At 42.8% G+C, this 23,485-nt stretch overlaps 1 protein-coding gene across 4 annotated transcripts in view; it reads left to right on the top strand.

Moving 5' to 3' along the window:
• The first annotated feature begins 4,629 nt into the window (after nucleotides 1-4,629).
• The window catches only part of Hecw2 (HECT, C2 and WW domain containing E3 ubiquitin protein ligase 2), a 407,742-nt gene continuing 388,886 nt past the window's right edge, over nucleotides 4,630-23,485 (top strand). The window contains exon 1 of one of the 4 annotated variants that reach the window (XM_021160080.3): nucleotides 4,630-4,718. The gene's annotated coding sequence lies outside the window, so the exon portion shown is untranslated. The other 3 variants (XM_029476576.2, XM_085837264.1, XM_029476580.2) reach the window with 3 other exon arrangements.

Below are 23,485 nucleotides of genomic sequence, written 5' to 3'. Positions count from 1 at the left end.
ACTCTACTGTTACTGCTGTATTTGGTGGTCATCCCATGGTACTTGCATCTCCAAAACACTAGGCTTCACCAATAGCCTCTTACAGGCTTTCTTCATTGTTCCAGGCCTCAAATCCTTTACATGACCCCTTCAGTACTGGGCCATCAACTGCAACTTCACCCATGGCCTTCCATGGTCTCTCACAGTGCCAATCCTCAGCTGCTCTTCATGACCCCTTCATGCCTTCAAAACCAGTACCACCTGGGTGACTCTTACACATTACCAAGTCCAGCTGCAGCACCAGGTACAACCTTGGCTGTCTCTGGAACACAGCTTCTTTGTGCTCTCAGAAAACATTTCCCAGAAGATCTCACCTCAGTGATGCTGGTTTCTTCTTAATCACCACTAATTTCTTAGCTCCAGCTAACCAGCATCAATAGTCCCAGTAATGCAAAGGTTTCACTTTAGTAGTTCTGATATCTTGTTCATCACAGCTGATTCTTCAGCCCCAGCTAACCAGAACCACAGAATCTTCACAATCAAATAGCAACAGCCCTGATAAGTCTTTAATCTTCCCTCTGAAATTTCACAAGCTAGGCCTCCATCTTCTGCACTGTTTCCAACATTATTTTCCAAGTTCCTACAGAACATCCCACAGAGCTTGTAACATCCCAATGGCTCCTCTAACTCAAAGTTCCAAAGTCCTTTCACAGTCCTCCCCAAAACATGGTCAGGTTGTCACATGAGTACCCCACTATTTTGGTACCAATTTGTCTTAGTCAGGGTTTCTATTCCTGTACAAACATCATGACTATGAAGCAAGCCAGTAAGTAACATCCCTCCATGGCCTCTGCATCAGCTCCTGCTTCCTGACCTGTTTGAGTTCCAGTCTTGACTTGTTTTGGTGATGAACAGTAATGTGGAAGTGTATGCTGAATAAATCCTTTCCTCCCCAACTTGCTTCATAGTCATGATGTTTGTGCAGGAATAGAAATCCTGATAAGTCAACTGGGTATGATGCCATATGCCTTTAATCCTGGCACTTGGCGGGCAGCATCTCTGTGAGTTTGAACCTAGCCAGGTCTATATACCTAGTTCCAGGGTAGCCAGGTCTACAAAGTGAGACACTATCTCAACAAGGAGAAAACACTCACACACACACACACACACACACACACACACACACACACACACGTGCGCGCGCGCGTGCACACAGGCACACATTCTAAATATACTGTCAGTATTTTGGATGAAGAGATAGATCAATGGTTAAGAACGACTACTGTTCTTGCAGAGGACCTAGATTCAGTATCTAGGATCCAGAACAGAAAGCTCACAGCTTCTTGTTACTCTAGTTCCAATAAATATGCTGCCCTCTGACTTCATGGACACCTGCATGTTCATGGTGCATACAAACTCACAAAGGCATGCAGACATACAAAACTCATGATGCATATAAACTTATGAAGGCACACAGACATACACACAATTTTTTTAAACAACCAAAAACTCCACAGTTGTCTTCTGACCTTCACACAAGTGCCACAATACAACCTGCGTGTCTATATAGGTGCACATGTACACACATCCATGCCTGTGCAAATGCATCCACACAATGTGGAAATATATGTGATTATATATATGGTAAAAATACATAAATGGCCCAATCCTTTAATTACACCTACTTATTTATGCTGTTATTATAGTTGATATAGAAGCTGCTACAGAAATAGATGTTCTAAGGTCATAGTGTATTTAAAATTATTAATTTCTTTAATTTAAAATTGCCACTTTGAATGATACAATTATGTAGACAGAGGTAAAATCAGGAACAGCTTTGTGGGAACTAAACCTTACACAATTCAGAGCAATCTTTAAGAAAATAGATATTTTAAATACAGGAGGATTATTTTATTTAAATTTAAAATGAACCTCAAATCACACATTTCAAAACCTCACAATATTGTAAACTTATTTAATCTCCAATAGGCCCCTCTGATACTCTTTTCTTTACACTTTGGTATTATACTCTTGGGTTTCATTTTCATATGATCAAATTTGTTCCCATCTTCCAGTTTAGAAGTTTCTTTCCAATACGCCACTACTGGGAATGTCACATATATTATTTGATTTAGTTTTTTTTTTTTTTTTGAAAGTGTGTGCACTTTCTTTGAGATGTAAAGAATGAAGGTGTAGGATACGTCAGGGACCCAGTCTCAAAGTACCCAGTCCAAGATCAAGGGGCTAGCATGGCTGGGTACTGGTGGGTTGCAAACTGTTATGTAACCTCAGGCTTTTCCAATTGTGCTCCAGTTCCCAAATAATGACTGGGACACTATATTTTATTTATGAATCAATGCCTAGGTCAAGCTAGGCTTGTTCCCCAACTAGCTTGTAATTTATATTAACCAATTTATATTATTCTATGTCTGCCACATGGCTAGTTACCTCTCCTCAGTTTCATATGTCCAACTTCCCCTGAGTCCAAGCAGGGAACCTTGTTGCGCCTAACTCCTTCTCAGGGTGTTTCTCTCTCTCTCTGCCGATGTCCCACTATTCTACTCCTTCCCATAGGCTTTTTATTGACCAGTGATGCTTCCATACAGTACACAAGAGATTATCCCTATATTGTTAGGTCTTATTTACTCTCATATGATAAAAAGAGGGTAAGAGAGTTCTCCAGGGTCTCTGTCCCAGGATGTTTTCCTACTCTCACTCATTAGGGTGCTGTTAACCTTATAAAGGCCCTATAACACTATTATAGTAGGGCTAGGTTTCCCGTCTGAATTTTGGGGGTTTCTAACCATTCACTCCACATTTCTTGAGATAAAAATATCTTGTTTGAAACTTTTGCAAATGTATAAAACCACATGAGCATGTCTTTAGGGCTACCCCTGTGGGTCTGGGAGGCCTCTGCAGTTTAAATTTCCTGAAATATGCATGTGGGTGGATAAATACCTACAAACTTGATCATATTCACAGAAAAAGGAGATAATGTAGGGTAATGAAAGGTTAGGACACTGTCACATGTGATGTTAATGGCCATGTAAGTACTGTGAGAAAGTAACCATTAAATGCTGGAGTCTTGCGAGATGAGACAAGTATTTCAATTAATAATAAAGGAAAACTTTTCAATGTTAAGCCAGTTGACTAGTTTATGAGTTCTTTATCGGAATTATTGGGCAAACAAAGGCTGACGCCCAGTCAGGGGCCTTATCTGGGGAGAGCCACATTGAATGGTGGTGAACAATCAGGGTTTGGAGTCTTATAATTTTAGTATGGTTTTACTATATATTTTGTCATCTCTGTCACTGTGGTTTATATATTGGAAGTTTAAGACAGTTGAGACTCCTTTCTGAGTCTAAGAAAACAAAACAACCCAGAGCATGCATAGTGACCCTCTATTTGTCTTTATACTTTTTAGTTAAAAGATAGGTTTGTGATAGTGGCTAATCAATATGGATGCTAAGTATTGCAGGTGTGGGCTCACTGGATCTAAACTGTACAAAGAGACTGATTCATGGTATCCCATGAGATTCCTATTATAGGTGAGACTAGCCCTAATACTGACAATAGAAACTGGAATTGGACCTTTGGTTGGATGAGGTTCATCAATGATGCCTGTGATGACATCAGGGCTTTTTTTTGTGACCCACGATAGAACATAACTGAAGCTAATTTGAAATAAAAAGGGAGATCCTCCTTCCAGGGTCAGACCTGTCTACTCCATCTCAACCTTTCAAAAGTTGGCTTTTGGCAAACTGCAGAGGTCCTTGTTGCCTGGCTCTTATTTTCCAGATATAGTTATACTAGTTTCCATAGCTTTACATTTTCTGAATAGTCCCTAGAAAAGCCCCACACAAACGTTTGGACTAAGTTCACCTACAGCCCCTCACTGTGGTCTAGATGATGATGGCTGGTCTGTCTTGGGGTTTGCCAGGATCCAGGAACCACAAAGATTCTTTGTGGGTGAGGGAGCTATATGAACCACTGTTTCTAGAAAGGTAGAGTTGAGAAGATATAGGATACTGAACACACACATTCAAAATGCACAGATATCACTTACTTGGGGTGAAGATGTTATTATTGTACTTCCTGCATAAATATAGTTAAGCTATAAAACTAAGTAACTCTTCCATGTTTTGATAGGCACCATCAAGTACTGTGGGGCACAGTCAGATCAGCATTACACATTTCCCCCCTAAAATAAGACTAACTCAGAGAAGATGCTTCAGAAGAAATAGACGCAAAGCACCAAGTGTCTGTGCAAAATTTAGTTTTTAGTGACCTAAGTCACATGCGATTTTAATAATGCATTCTTTATCTTCACCACACTCCGTGTAGGGTGACATAAGTGTTACTGTCTTGTACAGATGGGGAAATTGAGGCATGACACCCTCGATTCCCCTTTCCAATGGGATTTAGGAACAGACTTGTCTGCATGACCTCAGCGGGTCCCCTTCATCCTTCGCGACGCCTATAGGAATGCTCCTGTCCTTCGCTCCGCAGCCTAACTCGTCCTCCGCCCAGCTCCACCCGCCCAGCTCTGGAGCGCCATCCCCAGGGAGGTCCCGTGGGCCCGGGTCTGGCCGCTTCTCCCCAGCTCTGCTCGGTCAAGCTCCCGAGTACCCGACGTGCAGGCGGCCCCCCGCCCAGCGCCCCCAGCGCGGTGCGGGCAGATGCTGCCCCGGCGTCTAGCGGACAAGGCGGTGGCGGCGGCGGCGGCGGCGCGGCTGGAGGTGAGCGGGCCGGGGACCCGTGGCGATGCGGGGGAGGAGGTGACAGTGACGGGACGCGGGCGGCTGGTGTGCGGCTTGCGGACGACGCCTGGAGAGCGAGCAGAACGGGTGCCTGGGGCCCCGAGCGCGGGGAGACATGGCTCCGCGCGTCCCCGCCGCCGCCGCCGCTGACTCGACACAATCGGCGGCTCGCGCGGCGTAACCGCGGGTGGGCGGCGGCAGGGAGCCTCCTCGGGAGCGCCGAGGGTCGCGGCGTGCGAGCATGCCGGCTCAGAGGCGAGCCGAAGACCGCCTCTGAGACGCTCGCCTGCCCGGGGCGCAGGGTGGGCTCCGTGACGCGCGGCCGCCCGCCTTCCCCGCGGCGCGCGCTGGCGGCTCGCGGCGACTGCGGGGCGCGCTCCCGCCTCGACCGGGTCCCCACCCGCAGCCCGCCTGCCCAGGTGAGTGCGCGGCTCGCGGCCCGCGCCCGCGCCGCAGGTAGCGGGCGGTGGCTTTGTCTCGCTCCCTTGCGCCCTGGTGCGGTCATGCATTTGACATTCTGCCCCTGAAGCGCCGGGCACCGGCGCCGGACGTGCCTGCTGATTCGGTGATCCCCGGGAACTGGGACTTGGGGGCTCGCGTGAGCATCACTCGAGGGAGAGGAGGAGGCTGCGTTTGCTTTCTGTTTGGAATGTGTGGTGAGCATCCTCTGCTGGAGCTTGGGGCCTGGAGCAAACCCGGGCTGCAGATTTAGTCGTAGACGTTTGGGAGGACGTGCAGCTGCAGAGGTCTGGCTCCTTATGCCTGGTCTTCTCCGTTCGCGGTGCTCAGCCGCCTTTCGTTTATTATGATTAATTTTAGGAACACCGTCACAGGCACAGTTATTTCTTTGAGAGTTGGGAGTCTTTGGAGTCAGCACAGAGAGCTCACGAGTAGAGTTATAAGGGTTCGGTCGATAATAAACTTGGAAAAGGACAGAGTCGGTGATCGTATGGACAGAGGTGGACAAGAGGCAAACTTCACCGCGGCCTTTAGCCTTTGTGGATAAGATTTCTGCTTTGCTCTGCTAGAGTCATGCAAACTCGGAGTTCTTGTATGTATGCCTTTGACAAAGTGTAAAACTTATTTTTCCCTTTTCTTGAATAGTTTTTTTTTTTTTTTTGTATTTTGTCATTTAGAAAAAAAAATAGAGTAACCAGTAGTCTTTTATTAGAAATTGTAAAAATTTGGTGTATTTGTTTGCCCTGTAAATATGATTTTCTTTTTACTGCTTCTCCTATTCCCTGAAGGGCTCATTTCTTCTATTGCCTAGAGAGTCAGTCAGCCTCTGGCTCTCCCTTTCCCCTCCCCCAACAGATGGCTTTATGTGCCAAGAGGTTATCTTTAAAATGTTACTCACATTACTTCCAAACAAAGCAGGCTTAGTTCTGAAGTTTGTGTGTGGAGTCATGAGAACAAGAGGCCTAATTGGATAGGGATATTATTAATGGTGTAAAGACCTGGATCTTGCTAATCTGTTTGGTCATCAGAAGATTCCTGCAGAGATTGTTTATATAGTGTGGGACAGATGGTGTCCCTAGCAGACAAGAGAAGCCAGGCAGAAAGGGGCATTGTACTCTTTATTATTGGGAGGTGGAACAGAGTGAGTGAACGGCGAGAAAGACATAATTTCGACCTCTTAAAGGAGACGTTTGTTATACAGCAGCCTAAACCATTTCTTTCTGTTTAACGTTTAAAACCTTGTCATTGAATTGTTTGTTTTATTTCTACATTGGCTATGATAAGACAGTTTAAGCAGTCACAGCAACACAGATGCCTTTGTACGCAAAAGTATCTTACCACTTTTTGGGAAAAACAGTCCCATTTCTATTGGCCCTTGCATGTACTTGGCTCCTCGGACTCATAATGTCTCCCAGCTGCAGGGACTTCAGTTTCATCCGCATCAGTCTGAGTTTGTTTCTTTCATATCTCCTTGGCAGGTGGTCTAGCACAGTGCCCAAACTTTCATCTATGGCTGTTCCTTTACTTCCATAGTGATTCACCTGTTCTAGACATTGGTTTTCTATGGCCCTGTCACAGGTTAGGGTGCCTCTTGGGAGGAGGTCTTTGTTAAGCACTGTGATGTCAGTGAGGAACTTGAAATTATCTTGAACATTTGGTAATCTAGCTGTAGGTTTTCTGCTTCTATTGCTGGTGGACATTTCATGCTCTAGATTGCAACTTGATAAAAAATTCATTTTCTTTTGTCATGAATGTGAGGGAAAATATTGTAGTAAAGTGATATCTACCAGCCACAAGACTAAACTTAGTGATCAAATAGAGTTTCATTAAGTTGCACAAGAGGCTCAAACTCAACTCTGAAGAACTTGGGCAGTGTGCCTTAAAGAGGAAAACATGCATTCTTACTCTTTTGAGTCTTTTACACCACTGACCTTAGCAAATGAAAAAGAAATCCAAGCAAGTTGTTACTGTAGTTGAGGATAGATACAATGGCTTTCCTTCTTGGAGACAGTGTTTTGTAGGAGAGATGGCTTTTTGACTCTGCCTGGTATTGAGTGTACTTGGTCATCAATGTAGTGATCTGATACTTTAAATCCTTGCTATTAGGTCTGTGTCCTCATGTGGTGGTCATTTCTGTCATGAATTACTTCTTTAAAAGAAAACATGCTTGTGGCTTGGGACTCTGACTGGCTTGTAGTGCTCAGCGGCGAATTGCTGCTAGTTTCCTTGGAAATAGAGGAGGTGGTGGGGACCTCTGCTAGTGTTGGGCAGGGGCTAGCACTGAAGTTACTTTGTTGCTAGGCATGAAGTTTAGCTGCTTTTGCAGGTTGCTTCTTAAGGCTCAGGAAACTGTATCAGGATGTGAAGGAGAGGTTAGAGGGGTAACCAGACCTTCTGGTTTGCCTGTTTGGTGCCATTTTGTCACTGCAAACTTTTAAAAGTGTCATCATGTGATCACTCTTGAAATGAAGGAGTCTTGGTTATATTCAACAGCCCTCTCTTGACCCCAGGTTCCACTTTCTTTCTCTCTCTCTTCTTTTCATTCTTTGTTTGAGACAGGGTCTCATTATAAAGCCTAGGCTATCCTTGAATTCAAGATCTTTTTGCTTTATCCCCCAAAATACTGGGATTACAGGCGTGAACCACCATGCCTAGCTGACACCACATTTTGAGTCTTGCTCAATGACATTTAATTCTTTTATTTCTTATATTTTTGGTTATGAGCCTAGCCTTTAATGGCTGAGCCATCTCTCCAGCCCAATTCTTTTATTTCTTAAATATACACTAAGAAAATATTTGAATCTGAAAAATATATAAGGAAAGAGACATAGTAGGGACGATAAAATAGCTTGATCTGTTTACATATGTCAAGAGAAGCTGTGCTAAGTCACAAAGTGTCTGTCATGGTTCTAAAGCCCCATTACTGTCTTTGAGACAACAAGAATTACCTCTTATCCTTTATTTAAGACTGACACAAATTAGGATGACCTGTGATTTGGGAGGACAGTTGCACCAAAACTTGCTTGAAAATTGAATGTTTACATGGTGCTCACACACATGAGTGCCTGCTTCACCATTTAATGTGAGACACAGTTCTTGGGCATTTACAGAGAATCCAGAACACAAATGCTTCTGTATAGTCTTGACTCCACATTCTTGTAGTTTGGACAAGAAGGCAATAGGAGAGCTTTTGTTTTCTGTACTCTCTCCTGTCTCCAGTTGGGTTTTGGTCTCGGCTTTTCACAGGGAGCACATAAGAAAATATTTGGTGCATCTATACATTCTGTGGAATTTTATTGTACAGGAAACCTAATGAGGGTTTGGGCTTTGTATATATGAAGCTTGTGGTGTCTGCTTCTGTGACCTTTGCTAAAAAAAATGTATGTAACAGTTCATTTGTAGTGCTGGACAGTAGGTATTAATTATGGTTGTTTCCTTTGTAACATGCAATCTACTAAAGTCCTCAAGAGCTTAGTCAGCATGTCCAAATGAGAATAAAATTTATTTATCTCCTTTGTAAATAGGATGATGAAATAGGATTTTGTTGTTGATGTTTTTTGTGTTTTGCCAAAGACATCTTTGAGAGTAAAATGTGGAATGAACTGGGAGGAACAACCAAGCTAACCAAGTGGTCTAGGTCAGATTCCTAAGTTATATTTCTTGCTGCTGTGATCAAATATCTGACTTTAGGAAGGAGGGGTTAATTAGGGTTATAGTTAAAGGGAACATGCGTGGTTAGACTGTGTCCACAGCCAGGATGCAGAGAGTGATGAATGCTCCTGTTTGTCTGACTTTCTCCTTCGTATTTAGTCTGGGACCTTAGCCCATGAAGTTGTTTATCTATATTTAGGGTGAGTTTTCCTATATCATTTAAGTCTGCCTAGAAACTCACTCCCAGAAGTGACTTGAGATTCATTTCCATGGTGATTTGATTTAAAAATCCTAGTAAGTTTACAGTCAAGATTAAACATCGCACCAGGGAAACTAGCATCAGCGTTCATCCTAATTATGATCCAAATCATGAACTTGGGGAGCCGGAGAGATAGATGCCTCAGCAGTTATGAGTGCTTACTGTTCTTGAAGATGACCTGGATTTGGTCCCCAGCACCCAGTCATGTGCTACTTCCAGGGGATCCAACATCATCTTCAGGTCTTCACAGGTAAATTCACACACACACACACACACACACACACACACACACACACACACACACATACATTGTGATGCACACAAACCCAGGCAAGCACACATACATACACATGCACAAAAGGAATAACTAAATCTTAAGAAATCATGAACTTGGGTCTCTTATATGGCACTGGTTGGCCTAGAACCAGAGGTCTTCCAAGTGCTAGGATTATAGTCGTACGATTCTACACCTGCATTTCAGATTGTTAGCTTTTATATGAAGAAAAATATCCTTATTTTTGATGGAAAAATATCCTTAGGTTCTTCTGGGTTTGTTCAGCTTGTATGTTTATGTGTGCGCTTGCATATATTGGCAGAATATCTATACCTAATGTCTCTTGTGTGGATAAAGCAAACCTAAGAAGGGGTGGTCATTAGAAAATTGCATACTTTACCTCTTTCATGGCTTGGCTTTTAAACCTATTCTCTGAATTTAGTCTCTCCAAACTTTAAATCAACTCTTGATCTTGTTGGGTTTTAACACCATTTGTCGGTGTAATGCTTTTTCTTAAACTTTTGACAGTTTATGATTTTTCTGTTTAAGTCTTAAGGAAAGATCCATAGGCAGACTGGTGTGGTTACAAAAGAAAAGAATTTCATTTGCTCATTTATTCATTCAACTGGGTTTTTATGAGTTAGTGTCTGATCTTTTTGCTGGCTGTATACCAGTGAATCAAATAACAAATGCTAACCATGTGGAGTTTTCATCTTATTGAGACAGATAGTAAGTCAAATAGAAAATTATGTAGCATGGTAGAACAGGGCAAATGTAGTAGAGTATGTTTCATGAAGAAAGTGACCTCAAACAGAGAATTAAAGGGAGGCAAAAGAAGATATGTATATGTATATATGTTTACACACATGCACACACACAGACACATACACAACACACACACACATACACACACGAGAGAGAGAATTGTAGGTAGAGGAAACAGTCAGTGCAAATGTCTGGTCTATAAGGAAGAATATGTTCAGATGTGTCAGAAATCGACAAGGAGACTAGTATTGATGCAGTGTAGGAAACCAGGAGATGCAGGTAGGGATCACCAGTGAGGTCAGAGAAATGACATGGGGTGGTAGAACTTGTGTAGGGCCTTCAGATAGGAGAGTAATTATGACTTCAGCAGAAACTCTTTTTTCTTTAAAAAAAAAAAACCTTTTAACATTTATTTTTATTGTATGTATGGATCTTTTGCCCGCATGTGTGTCTGTGTATTATATGCATGCTGTGCCTTTAAAGGCCATAAGAGGGGATCAGATCCCCTAGGACTGCAGTTGGAAATGGTTGTGAGACGCCATCTGCGTCCTGGGAATAGGACCCGAGTACTCTGGAAGATCAACTAGTGTTTTTAACTGTGGAGCCATCTCTCCAGTCCCCTATTATATTTTTGTGAAATGCATTATCATAAAGATTGCATTTGTGGTCCAAAGACAGTATATATAACCCACATTTTGTTAAGGTCCACTTCATGTTTAATATATATTCTATATTTTTGTTTAGTTTTTAGTTGTTAAAGTATGTTTTGCTATTGCTCTCTGCCCTACTTCCATGTGTGTATATATAGCTAGGACTTCATGCATGCTAGGTAAGGAGTCTACCATTGAATTGTATTCCAAGTCCCCATGATTGCTATTATTAAGTTTTATTTCTGTTTCATAAAATTTGACCAATTGTTCAAGAATGGTACACAGAAGTATAGCCATAAAAAGATAAAAAGATAGGTTGAATTTATCCAATTTGAACTCTGAAATATGAAATGCTTTAAATACAAAATATTCTGAGCGCCACATGATTCTTCAAGTGGGAAATTCTAACCATGAAGTGGTGTTCAGCCTATAGTGATAGAAATGCCGTGGTCCAGTGTGCCGTCAGCATGTGTAGGAAAGGGAATCTCAGTGGAAATATAAAACACGAGTCTCCATGCATTAAACAAAGGTATCTGCGTAGTACAAAAGGAAATGTGATAAACCGAAAGCATTTTTTTTTTAAACTGGGTTCATCATCCATTCATTCTTATTGGGATCAAATCCTTAATAAAGCTTGTTACGAAACTGTGCCCAAGAGTGGTGTGAAGCCACGGATGTTTTTGTGTCATTTTCAAACAAAGCACAGTGGCTTCTCTGTGATGCCACTGAAGTGTTCCAGGACAGGCACATGATAAAGCTCCTCTTACAAATGTCATGTGTTACATTGCTAATGGCAGGTAAGAGACTGTCACTCTACCAGTCTCATTAAAGCACTTCTGTGGCGAGAGCAAGCATGGAGCTCTCATTGAAGAGACACTTGGAAACTCAGCTGGAAAGTTAAAAGATGGAAATTCCCCTTAGAAACCAGAGTTCTCAACATTTCTTAGTGAAGTGATGTGGTTGGCTGCTGTGTCAGATCGCTGGGCCAGAGTGAGAAAGAGTGATTATAGCCAAGTCCATGATAGCAGATACATTTGCTGTACGGTGGGGTGAAACACCCATGTCATGCGGAAAATGAATCAGCTTTTGGCATTAGTTCAGGGAGGAGTGCTTGGTGATGCCTGCTTTATTTATCACTGAAAACTTGTGCTCTAAGGGAAGAGAGGTTTTCCTTTGGGTGAGCCATCATTTATGAGATTAGAAAAGATGCTTTGGAGGAGAATGGTACTACGCTGGTTTAGATACACAGAAGAATGTTCTAGCTTTAAGAGTCTCTGTCTCTCTGTCTTTCTATCTCTCTGTCTCTGTCTCTCTGTCTTTCTGTCTCTCTGTCTCTGTCTCTCTCTCTGTATGTGTATGTGTGTGAGTGTGTGCACCATGGTGCACATGTGGAAGTTAGGGGACAACTTTGTGGAGTGAGTTCTCTCTTTCTACCTTTCTGTGGATCCCAGAAAACAAACTCAGGTTGCCATGTTTGTGTGGCCAACACCTTTACATCTTTATTTTCTGATCTGTCTTGGTGGCTGAGGAATGTGAAGGCTTTGTGACAGCATCGCAGCCAGAAGCCAACCACATGCTACCAGTTTCCAAGGAGCATGCAGCCTGTTCTGATCTTGAGAAAATGCTGAAACGGCAAGACTGTGGTGCCTGAACTTACGATGCACTGTGTAAGGGATGGGGAAGGAGTATCGATAGTGCTGAAGCACACTGGCTGAATAGGAGATGGGCGCTTGTGTGATACTTTACCTGCAGAGTAAGATTAGTGTTTAAGACAGTCTTCATCACGGTACGCCGAGAACTAGCCCCTGTTCTATCAAGTGGCTTATCTCAGTACTATACTTTTCTCACAGGAAACCATGCCAAGGATATGAAAAGGAGGAATGGATAACAACTGAATCAGCACATCACAAGTTTCCATGTGAAGTCATTGGTTAATTAACTAATTTGTTGCTTGTAGTTTTAAATACACATTACTGCCTTTACTCTGGAGCTGTTGTCTGAGCTCTGGCTACTTCCGGCTTCCTTTTGTTACACCTGGCTTTGCCCAGGATTGGTTGCAACCAGCCCACTCCTGGCTTCTTTTTCTACCCGCCTTTGTTCCTGGAGGAGTCATGTTACTAGCCCACTCCTGAGACCCTTGAATCCCAAGATAGAAGACACACAGACAGCTCCGTTATCTTTAGAACTTGCCTCTAGGAACTGCTGGGCGCAGATACCTCCTGTCTGGAAATGTGTGCCCTTATCAATTTATTATCTGTCTCTCCCTCTGCCCTAAACTTAGTGGCTTGTATCAGCTAGCCTCCACCCACATCCTTGGCCCCTTCAGCCTCTAGATGCCCCGAGATCTTACATGACTGCTGCTTTCCAAAGCATGACAGAAAAGCCTCTCTCTCTTTCCCTGTGTCTCCTCTTCCTCTTGGGACTTAAAAGTTCCACCTATACCTTTCATTCATCAATTGGCCCCTGCCTTCTTTACTAACAAGTCAAGAACTATTTGGAAAACAAGACCTTAGTGACAGAACCTCCTCTTACATTAATTGATTAATTAATTAATCAATTAACGAAGGCCCACAATGACCCCAAAAGGTCAGGGAAATAATATTTTCAGACATGGATAGTCTTTCAAGTAGTACACAGTATTTTTCAGTGATTCACTGGAAGACTAGGTGTTCAAACATACAGAATGCATAACTGGCAGATTGTGGTGATAAAAGACAAAGAAAAGGGTATTTGGTATTTGAGAGCGGGGAGAGAGCTGTGGTGGGCAGAACCCTGGCAGCAACTTCCTAGGCGGGAAGGGATGCAGTGCAGGTAGGAGCCCGGGAGCATGGTGAGTGAACAGGACCTTTTCCATGCTTTTACCAGAGAAACGGACCCTATGCCAAGTGTTTCCGGACCTGGTCTGTGTTGCCCTTGGCCTTCCCTACAAATGATGGATGATCACCAGTGGTCTTGTTACTGGGTTTTCTCTGTGTATGCCTCCCCTTGATCTCCCTTCATTCTTGTCTGTCACTTCCCTCCCCCGCTTTCTCTGTTAAACCTGGTGTTGGCATCTTAAAGCTAGAAAAGACTTTCCAAGCTCACAGCCTGTGCTGCCATGCTTGGAGGCAGCAAAGAGCATCTCTCAGGAGGGAAGCTGTGTGCTTTCCCCAGCTTACCTACTCCAGCCAACAGCTAAAGCACATGTTTGTATTTAACCCCCATCTTTAGGAAGGCGTTGCAGGGAAATATTAAAAAAAAAAAAAAAAAGAACCTGCAAGTTCCCGCACTCGTGCCGGCAACTCTCTGCCCCAGCAGAGCGGCCTGGCCCGGCCATCCACAGGCGGGCAATGGCCAACCTGTTATCTCATGGAGACTCTCTGGCCTGGAGCTCCCAAAATGTCTCCACCTTCTCGCTAAGTTCCTGCTGGTGGGTCGCTACCATGCCAACCCCATCCTTCAAAACCCCCACAGCTTTTGTGGTGCACATCTGGCGAACCCATGCTTTGATGCTGTACGTTTCTCTCTTGAACCCAGACGAGCCGCTGCATGAGGGAAAATGCAACATAAATTTAGTTCAGAAATCATGGTAACTCGATTGCTGGGCGCAACAACTAAAAAACTTAACTTGTAAGCTTTATTAAATCTAAATCCTTCAGTGGCAAATCTTGATGTGTCTGCTATTGAAACCGGGAGATACTTGTAATTACATTTTGTCCTCAAGCTATACCTGTCCAAAAGACCTAACTCTCTCCTGCTTCCTCTCTTCCTCCGTCCAACCTGGAAGTCCTGCCTACTTGCCCAGTGATTGGCTCCTTTATTCATTAGGGGATTGGTTCACAAGATCAGCACTAGGCCCATCTACAACAGGAAGGTATATTTCCATACTGCCCTCTTTGGACTTTAGTAAAGATGGAGTGTTTGCCCTTGGTCTAATAATTAATTCTGGTAATAATCATTATTTAATGCTATGGAAAAACTATTTTTCTTCATTGCACAAATGTTAATACTGTATGTGCTAGGCTCCATGCTATGTGGGAAATAAGCACTAAGGATGAGAATCAGCAGGCATGCACTCATGAGGCACATGTGATGAAAGGGTTAACATTCGCTCAAGCTGTTCTTTGTATATGGTTCCTCTTATGTGAACTGAGTTATAAGAACTTTTGAATATATATATATATATTTCATATATATATATATATATATATATATATATATATATGAAATATCCTACAAGTAAAAGAAGAAAATCAGATGTCAGTGTGGTGGGGGTTTGGAGAGTGGTTTTGGCCGAGAATAAAGCACAACGGAGACCTCTTAGATGGAGTGGCTGGGTTAACCTGGAATGTTATTCATCACCCACCTGCACGAGAAGAGGCAGGTCAGCTTGTACAGGTTTCTGAGGGGAAACGGAGATAATAACAGAAAGAAATTGAGACCTGTGAGAGCAGAGAACCAGGGATGCCAAGGCCAGCAGAGTGTCCTATCTGAGAGCTAGTAGGCTTTTCCTTGTGTTTATAAGGAGACTTCCACACATCCACAGCCTTTCCACCACATTTGAGGAGTGATTGGAGTGACTCCGGTATCAATGTTGTGTTAGAGGACAACCAGAATTTTTGTCTGGCAGTTGAGGAAAATCTGGAAAAGGCCCAAGAGACAAACTGGTAAGACTTTCTGCAAAGAAAAATGACTCATCCGTGGTTGTTAAGAGTGTTCACCTGGTTCTCGGGAGATTGGCCCTTTACACAGGGCTCTGATTTACTTTGGGTGGCTCTTCTTTCAATCAGCCAGTAACCCAGACTCAGTTCTTGCTCAGTGATTCTGTCATAGGAAGTATCAATTCTGCCTCCTCTTGTGTCTCCAACTGTCTTTTGATAGACAATTGAGAAATAATGGTTTTCATTTATGCTCCCATTCTGAACATCTCACTCTCCCAAAGACATTTGTAGAAGGTAAAGTAGCCTCTTATGTCAGTGATTGACAGCAAGGGTGGGGATGAGGTATCTCACAAGAGGGGTGGACAGCAGTGACTTGACTTAGACGTTTTCTTCTTTGATATTGACATTTACCGTCTTTCCATTGCTATTATTTATTTGAAATTAAGATCTAGTCATTTTGTTGTTTTGGAGAGTTGTTTGCCATTAGTCTTTCGCTATTCAGATTTGTAATCATTTTGAACATATGAAAGGCTGGCCAGACTGTATAATGCCCAGTATTGATCACATAGAAGATATGCAATAGACAATGTGTAATAGCTAAAGGAATCTTTATAAGAGGCAACTACTTATGGAAATCAGATGTTAAATTGGTACAGAATGTTAAAAGGTAAACATTTTTGTATTTTAAAAAAACGACAGGATATGACTTGTAGGTCTAATTCATTTATATAACATTCTCTCAGAAACCTTCCATTCTGAGTCTCTTGCTGTTGAAAATGGTGTGACTCGCAGCTAGCAGTGTCTGCATCATTCTTAGGCTGTCTACCAGACCTATTGAATTAGAATCTGCATTACACACATTAAATAGTTCCTTTAGTTATTAAATGTATGTGTAAATCATGTATAACACTCAGTTGTACATATCATGGGGCAACACACCTTGATGCACATACACATTGTGTAATGTTTAAGTAAAGTTAAACATACCCATTTCCTCAAACATCTATCTTTTGAAAGTTCCAAAAAAAATGGTTTTGAGAATTTTAAACACAAATACAGTGTGTTTACATAATTTCTACTTTTCCTGTTTCTGCTTCCAATTCCTCCTGTGTCCCCTTGCTATATTCTCCCTCCAAATTCATGTCTTATATAACAGACAGACAAATGCACATGTGTGCAAACACACACACACACACACACACACACACACACATGTTCACAAACTACTGAGTCCAGCTGATTTTGCCAATATGTACATGGGTTTAGGGCTGACCACTGAGGCACTTACTTGTGATTTGTATATCTTCTCAAATAACATCCTTTTAGATCTGTTTAAGCTTAAACCAAGCAATAAGGCGGGAGGCCTTCCTCTGGAGGTTGAACACAACTTCCTTGCCTTGGATTTTCTGAAACTTCATTATCTTCAGGGTTAGTGATTGCATGTGAACCCGGCTGGATTGTATGTATGGATCATAGACCTGCAACTCTTCGAAGTAGCTGGGGGATGTCACTTCTTGGTATGTCCCATTGGGGCCAGATTTAAAAAAAATCTACCTAGTGAGCAAAAGGGATGCTCACTAAGGGAAAGAGATAATAAGACAAGAAAGAAAACAAAAAACAAAAAACAAAAAAAAAAGATAACAGAGCTGTATTTGCTTTGATGGTTCACCTCCAGGACCTCAGAAGGATTTTGAAAAAAAAAAAAAAGATGGAGGTGCCTGAAAAGCCTTAAAAAGTAGAGCCTGGGTCTTGTAGAACCTGGCAAGGAATCAAGATTGGGGTGGATGCAAATAAAGAAGTAGAGAGCTGGAAAGAAGCTGGCATCTCCATGTTAGGCTCGAGCCCTGCAGCAGTGTAGTCATGGGTCCAGACCATAGCTCACACCTGCTTGTGACAAAGAGATACCGAGCTAATTTATCTTGTCACTGATTGCTGGAATTGGGTGATTGCTAACATACACAGTATGTCACTGTGTGTGTGAAAAGTAGGAGTAAAAACTTCAGTCTAGGAGTTTGCTATTCATTAATTTCTTTTTATTTGCCTTTGAAGTGTAACATTTGGCATGATCTGGCTCAATGAATGGCTGTTGAGCTGAACTGATTATAAACAAAGTAGTTTATTTTCTATCTTGAAAATTCTTCTATAGGAATTCATTTTCTCTGCTGGTTTAAAAAATTAACATCTAGGCTAGCCAGTATTAGTGCATACCTTTAATCCCAACACTCAGGTGGGAGGCAGAGGCAGGTGGATCTCTGTGAGTTCAAGGCCAGCCTGGTCTACATAGTGAATTCTAAGACAGGTAAAGCTACACAGAGGACCCCTGTCTCAAAACAAAACAAAATATTTATTAAAATATAATTAATACACTGTAAAATTGTCATTTTAAAACAAAAATATAAAGCATTTTGAAATATTGATGGATCATACTTTTCTTTCTCTCTTTCTTTCTTTTTTCTTTCTTTCTTTCTTTTTTAATTTGAGATAGAGTCTGAGTAGCCTGGGATGGTCTTCAACTTCATGTATAGCTAAAGATGGACTCAAACTTATAATTCTCCAGTTTCACCTTACCCTCAATTGAAATTATAAGTGTGTACCTCCATGCCTGGCAATGAGTCATACTTTTGTTGAAGAAAATTTGGTCATTTTCTTTCTTGTGTAATTACAAAATATATTTTACTTTTAGTTGACTAAAATCTCAGTAATTTAATAAATCAAATGGTTTATTTAAAAAGTATTCATTCTCTCTCTCTCTCTCTCTCTCTTTGTGTGTGTGTGTGTGTGTGTGTGTAAACATGGAAGACAGAGGACACAGAACTTGATTCCCTGGAGCTGGAGTCACATGGTTGTGAGCTGCCTATGTGGGTCCTGGAAACTAAATGTGGGTCCTTTGAAAGAGCAACTGCTATTTTCTTGTTTTTGTTTTTCTTTAAATAAAATCTCGATTGTTTGATTTTACCAATGAAGACCCAGGAACCAGATGCAGGGGTGAAAGGTTGCTAGATCAGAGAGGCAGAGAAAACACCCAGCTGACCTTCCTCCACAGCTGATGTCCTAGAAGGAATGCCCCTCTCTCAGCAGTCAAAAACTCCCTTCTCCTTCCTGTGTGTCTCTCTATCTGTCTTCCTGACTCCCTCTTACTCTGTGTTTCCTTCCTCTGTTCATTTCCTGTCAACTGGTCGCTTTGCCTCTTGACCCAAAGTTGACTTTATTTAATCCTATTTACAATAAACAGAAAGCTCTTGGGTTAAAGGTGTGTGCTAGGGCTGAGCCATGCCACAACTAGAGACAGGTATTTTTAGTAAATGGCACAATCATGGGATTCACAGTGTGATTGAATATCTCCCATCAAGCAACAAGCTCTCTTAGTGGCTGAACTGTATCTCCAGCTTTAAGTAGTTTTAAACCACGTTAAAACCTCCCCTCCCCTCCCCTCCCCTCCCCTCCCCTCCCCTCCCCTCCCCTCCCCTCCCCTCCCCTCCCCTCCCCTCCCCTCCCTCCCCTCCCCTCCCCTCCCCTCCCTCCCCTCCCCTCCCCTCCCCTCCCCTCCCCTCCCCTCCCCTCCCCTCCCCTCCCCTCCCCTCCCCTCCCCCTTACCTTCCTTCCTGGATAAGAAGCCTTTTCAGGTTTATTCTGGCATGGTTTACAAATAGAAATCACACATATGTAAAGTGTATGATGTTTTGATATACACATGTGCTGTGAAATCATCATTGTGATCATGCTTGTCAGCACACTCATTATTCAGATCCTTATTTTTTGAGGTGAGGCCATTTAAGATCTATGCACTTTCCAAGTTTCAAGTCTGTAATGTAGTGTTACTGGTTGCTGATGCTTCACTGTCCACTGTATCCCCAGAACTTTCTCTGTGATTGTATCCTTTGGCCACCATCTCCCCATACTCCCCCACCCCCAGATCCTGGCAACCATTTTCTAGTTTGTTCTATAAGTCCGATCATTTAATTTGGCTGTTGTGTATGATGCTGCAATGACATGGAAATGTAGTTATAGCTTCAAGATACTAATTTCATTTCTTTGGGATATCCAAGGATTGGATTGCAGATAGTCTCTCTCCCTCTCCCTCTCCCTCTCCCTCTCCCTCTCCCTCTCCCTCTCCCTCTCCCTCTCCCTCTCCCTCTCCCTCTCCCTCTCCCTCTCCCTCTCCCTCTCCCTCTCCCTCTCCCTCTCCCTCTCCCTCTCCCTCTCCCTCTCCCTCTCCCTCTCCCTCTCCCTCTCCCTCTCCCTCTCCCTCTCCCTCTCCCTCTCCCTCTCCCTCTCCCTCTCCCTCTCCCTCTCCCTCTCCCTCTCCGCCTGTCTGTCTGTCTGTCTGTCTGTCTGTCTCTCTCTTTCACACACACACACACACACACACACACACACACACACACACACACACACACACGCATGCAGGTGTATGAACCTGATCATGTATACGGAGGCCACAGGTTGATATGGGGTGTCATCCTCTACTGTTCTCCATCATGTATGTATGCATGTATGTATGTATGTATGCATGTATGTATGTATGAGTGTGGCTCTCAGTTTCTGAGTTGTCCTAGCTGTCTAACAAGGACTAACAAGCCCCTTGGATCCTTCTGTTTTATCTGTCCAGTGGGGGAGATTAGAGGCAGTGGTGCTGTGCCCAGCTTTCTGTAGGTATTCAAGTGTTCCTGTTTGTACTGAGTTCTCTCCCCAGCCCCTGCTAGTTCCCCTTTTAATTTATTGATTTACCTCCCTACTGTTTTCCTAATGATTACCAATTTATGTCTCCACTGACAGTGTACCCAGGTTCCATTTCCTCCATATTCTTAAAAGAGCAAACGAAGAGAGAGAGAGAGAGAGAGAGAGAGAGAGAGAGAGAGAGAGAGAGAGAGAGAGAATGTGTTTACATGTGTATGCACATGTGTGCAGAGATCAGAAGACAACCTGTGGGAATTGGTTCTCTCTTGCCACCATGGGAGGGGCCTGGGATTCAAACTCAGGTTGTCAGACTTGGTGGCAATCACCTTTGCCTGCTGAGCCCTCTTGTAGCCCCCTTTTCCTCCATATTCTTGTGAACCATTATTATCTTTTTGAAAAAAGTTACTCTCATGGGTAGAAGTTATACTTCACTATGGAGTTTCCTGATGACAATGATATAATTTTTTTCCATGTACTTTTTGTTCATTTGTGTATATATATATATATTTTTTTAGAAATTCTATTTTTTTCCTTTGGTTCCATCTGTTTAGTTGTTTGGGTAGTTTATGTATTTGGAGCATTCATCTTTCATCAAATGCATAGTTGTCTTTGAACTCTACTACCCTTATTTACGGAAGCCTTTTAGTTTGATGCCTCCTGCCCGTCTCATTATGACTGTGCTTTGTGCTTTGGTGTTAGACCTGAGAGGCCGTTTGTTCCCCAGACCAGTGTTCAGAGTTTACCCTCAGTTTCCTCAAAGAAGTTCCATGCTTCTGCATCCTAGGCTTAAGTCTTGAGTCTGTTTTAAGTGAGTTCTTGTATACGATGTCTAATTTTGTTCTTCTCTGTGTGAAATCCAGTTCTCCCAATGAACATACACGGTTCTCCGTTGTATAAAGGAACGACGACTACAGTGGCCTTGTAATGCATCTTGAATTCAGGAATTATGACACCTCTGATTTGTTCTTTGTGCTCATCAACATTGCTGTGATTGTTCAAGATCTTCTGCGATTCAGTCTGAATTTTAGGATTGGTTTCTATTTCTGTGAAGAATGCTACTAGGGACTAGGTTTAGTGGCTCCTGCCTCTATATGAACGCGTGGGAGCTGGTGAAAGATGAGGGCAACCCTGGGCTACACAGTGAGTTCCAAGCTGCCTTGGGTTAAAGAGTCTCAAAAACAAAGCACAACGAACAAGCAAACCAACAACAAATCCCAAAACAAAACGCTCTCCCAGTCCCCAACCCCCAAAATATAAATAGAAGCACAAGCAGCATCGGGTCTTTCCGAATTGTATGGCATCTGCAGAACTTCTTGGGTACTGTAGACATTTAAATTCATTCTTTTAGTCTGCAATTGAGAGTTGTCTTTGAAACATGTCTTCTTCAGTTTTCCTCTTTAATGTTTTACAATCATCAGTGTGAAAACCCTTTATCTTGTTAGTCAAATTTATTCATACATACTTCACATTTTTGTTCTTATTGTAAAGTCTGTGAGTGTATATAATCATGTCCTCTTTGAGCAGAGATAATTTTACTCTTATTTCTATGCAGGATCCTCTCCGCTCCCCCTCTCATCCCTCCCTCTCTTCCCCTCTCCCTCCTTGCTTCCTCTAGGTGAGTTTATTCTATGCTAAATTTATTTCCATAATGTATGGTTTTGTTTTGTCTGGCTTTTTTCTTCTATGCCATCTCATATCCTGGTTTAGGAATAGCCTGTTCCTTTTCTCTGAGAACCATCTTGATGTGTTGGGGGAGCTCGTGGGTTAATCTTGTGGGCCATTTGGGCTGTTTTCTTCACCGGGATGTGTCTCCTGACTAGAGAATCTAAATACAAACTATCCATCAGCATTATTCTGCAGGTTTAGGTATGGGGTGCAAATATTCAACACATTTTCTGTGTCCATAACACTGTGCTCTGTCCAGCTCCAGGGTCTGGCCAGGGCACACCCACCAGCCCCATCATTGTCCTGCCAGTGTGACACATACTTCTTTAAAGTGACCGACCCTTTGACATACTTGGGGACTTTTCATGTATGTATAAGTTTGATGGTATGGACAGTTTCCCTACAGTGTTCTTAAAGTGAACCCAAGTTTGGAATCTTTTGATTCCTGGGACTTTGTGGGGCCTTCAAGAGATCAGAGAGTGGTCTCCAGCTGGTCTTCCAGAGCTGGGAAATGTTGCCTTGGGGAAGGTGTTTGGTGGCTGTTCCTGGTGTCTTGGAGATGCACATTCCTGGAATACTTATTAGTTACTTCAGAGATCTCCTCACCCCACCCCAAACTTTAAAGTGGCCAGGACTGTCTTTTATTTTTTATTATTATGTTTTGCAACAAGGACTTTTCTTGTTTTTGGCACCTTATGCGTGTTCTTGTTCACTCTTTCCATTGGTCTCAATTTTTTTCTAAAGATTTATTTATTTATTTTATGTATGTAAGTACACTGTAGCTGTACAGATGGTTGTGAACTTTCGTGGTTGTTGGGAATTTGAATTTTTTTGGGACCTCTGCTCGCTCCAGTCGGCCTGCTCACTCTGGTCAACTCCACTCGCTCAGTCCCTGCTCGCTCAGCCCCAAAGATTTATTATTATACATAAGTACACTGTAGCTGACTTCAGACTCACCAGAAGAGGGCGTCAGATCTCATTACGAGTGGTTGTGAGCCACCATGTGGTTGCTGGGATTTGAGCTCAGGACTTTTGGAAGAACAGTCAGTGCTCCTACCTGTTGAGCCATATCTCCAGCCCAGTCTCAATTTTTAAAAATAGTCCATGTGTTGATGGGTGATTTGGAGACAGTGTCTTGTTAAACTCTTAGGTTCTAGGGAGCCCCTTCCACCTGCCCCTCCTAGCCCTCTGAGTAGCTGGGACTGTAGGGACACGCCTCCGAGCTCAGGCGCAAACCTGAGCTGTGGGCCTTTGCTCTAGCTGCTAAAACAACAGCATAGATTGAGTGGCTAAACAGCAAATATCCATTTTTCCTCATTCTGGAAGTTAGAAGTTCAAGATTAGGCACCAGCATGTTAGGGCTGGTGGTGAGGCCACTTTATCTTGGTTACAAACAGCGGTCTTCCTGCAGTGTCTTCGATTGGTTGAAAAGGAACTAGTTAACCCTATAATTCTATTCATGAAGCTTCGAAGCTTCTACTCTTATGATCTAATTAATTACTTCCAAGAGGTCTACTTACCAAGTTGTCACAACTGGACAATAAGAGTGCACTTTCAATATAGAACTACAGGGAGGCTCAGACATTCATGCATTGCAACACATTTGGAACTTGCTATGTAGACCAGGCTGGCCTCAAATTTAGTTATTCTGTCTCTGAAGCACTTAGATTAAAGGTGTGAGTCACCTCTCCTGGCTGTCTTACCCA

This window comes from Mus caroli, unplaced genomic scaffold (genome assembly GCF_978045245.1).
Source record: "Mus caroli unplaced genomic scaffold, Mus_caroli_1 scaffold_1, whole genome shotgun sequence".
Classification (NCBI taxonomy): Eukaryota; Metazoa; Chordata; class Mammalia; order Rodentia; family Muridae; genus Mus; species Mus caroli.
The sequence above is the reverse complement of the archived record's forward strand: the minus strand, read 5'-3'. Positions and strand labels throughout refer to the sequence as shown.